This window comes from Cicer arietinum, chromosome 4, assembly GCF_000331145.2.
Source record: "Cicer arietinum cultivar CDC Frontier isolate Library 1 chromosome 4, Cicar.CDCFrontier_v2.0, whole genome shotgun sequence".
Taxonomy (NCBI): Eukaryota; Viridiplantae; Streptophyta; class Magnoliopsida; order Fabales; family Fabaceae; genus Cicer; species Cicer arietinum.
This window is the reverse complement of record NC_021163.2, coordinates 10,206,719-10,208,534: the sequence shown is the minus strand read 5'-3', so window position 1 is coordinate 10,208,534 and position 1,816 is coordinate 10,206,719. Positions and strand designations below refer to the sequence as shown.

At 22.5% G+C, this 1,816-nt stretch overlaps 1 protein-coding gene across 1 annotated transcript in view; it reads left to right on the top strand.

Annotated features, from left to right (window-relative positions):
- Positions 1-1,661: 1,661 nt before the first annotated feature.
- The window catches only part of LOC101491856 (uncharacterized), a 2,516-nt gene continuing 2,361 nt past the window's right edge, over positions 1,662-1,816 (top strand). The window contains exon 1 of the mRNA XM_004496233.3: positions 1,662-1,816. This exon is cut by the window's right edge and continues 207 nt beyond it. The gene's annotated coding sequence lies outside the window, so the exon portion shown is untranslated.

The following is a 1,816-nucleotide window of genomic DNA, read 5'->3' as shown; positions in this document are numbered from 1 at the left end:
CATATAGCCTTTTTGCCTATCATGATAAGTTGCTTTCATGATGTCTTGGAAGGCTTTTCAAGATATTGACTATGGGCACATGCTATCATCATTCCTTTTACCTTTCTCTTTCAACTTTTCTTCAAAGGCCTTTCTTTAAACATTTTTTAATAGTATTTTGCCTTTATTGAATGAATCAAATAATTCATTCTTTAATACTATTCTGCCCTTGTTGAATGAATTCAAATAATTCATTCTTTAATACTTTTATGCCTTTGTTTAAAAACTTCAAAACCGTGAGGATGCATAACTGCAGTTTTTTCCAACTCGTGAGGCCATCCTCGGCACTTTCATACTTAGCATTTAACTCAGAATTTTTTCTTCTTTTTCCTTAATGAACGATAACCTGTTTACTTATATAAAACACTCAAAAGCACAGATTAGTCATTAAGCATAATCATAATCTTTAATTAATTTTGTTATCATTAAAACCAATTGAGAGAGATTTTGTCTCAACATGTACAATTCTTTGTTGAGCGTCTAACAATTTTGTATATATATGTTTGTAAGATTTGTCCGTTTTAATAATTTTGATTATAGATTATGTAATAAATAGTGTTGCCACATAGTTATATTGAAGAGAAAAATAATAATTTACTTTATTAGTCATAAATTCAAGTTAATTTTCAAATTATCGAAGAGAAAAATAATAATATATTTAAATAAATATAAAATTTATTTAGGAATTAAAAAAAAATACATGCTTATAGTATTGGGAAGGTGTGTAATGATTTTTTAAAAACTACTATTTTACATGCTTATATTTTAATTTTACTAATCTATTATATATTTTACATTTTAAATTTATTATTAAATATCATGCAAGTTCTAAGATTAATGAAGACTTACATGCAAATTCAAAGATAAATAAAAGATAACCATAATTTTTATGTGAATTGTAATTTTTTTTGTAATGGAAATATTATTTTCCTGTAGTATTTTGTAAGTAGTACCGAAATGAAAGATATTTTGCCACTTGATACAATAAAATTTACATGAATTTTTAAATATTGTATTTCATATAAATAACACACTATGTTGAATAATAAAAAAAAAAAAAATTCATTATTAAGTTACTTACTCATCTTTACATTTATTAATTTACTTAAATTATATATGTCATATTCATTATTTTAAAAAAATTTATTTCATCTGATCTAATTATTTAAGTTTTTAATAATTATTGTTTTTATTTGTTTAAAATTAAAAATATTATTTTATAATAAGTTTTGTTGGAAAGAAAAAAAAATTCTTTAGAGAATTCAAAAATAAGACATCGATCATTAAAAGTGGTGCTGGAGTCCTGAGTAACATTGAATAAGAAAGTAGGTTTTAAGTTAAAATATAATTAAATTTTTAATTTTTTAATTATAAATTGTTTTTTTAAATCAACTTATATATTTAATGTCAATAAAATTTATAAACATTGATATATATATATATATATAAATTAATATAATAATTTATTTATTAAAATATACGTTGTTTCCGACATAGTATACACTAGTTAACGTTAAAAAAAAAAATGACATTTATACAATTTATTTTTATAAAATACGGAAGAAGTAAAATAGATTTACAGTAAAGTTGATGATGGTCCATTTTGTCATAAAAAATAAACGAGGAATGGAATTGGAAAGAAAGATATAGTGAAAGTGAAGAAACGCACATGCCACTGGAAACCCAATTCCCAAATTTTTTTCGTTTCATATATTTTATCGGAAAATTATAAAATAGAAAGAAAGTTTCTCGCTCTCTTACCCTCTGTCATCCTTTC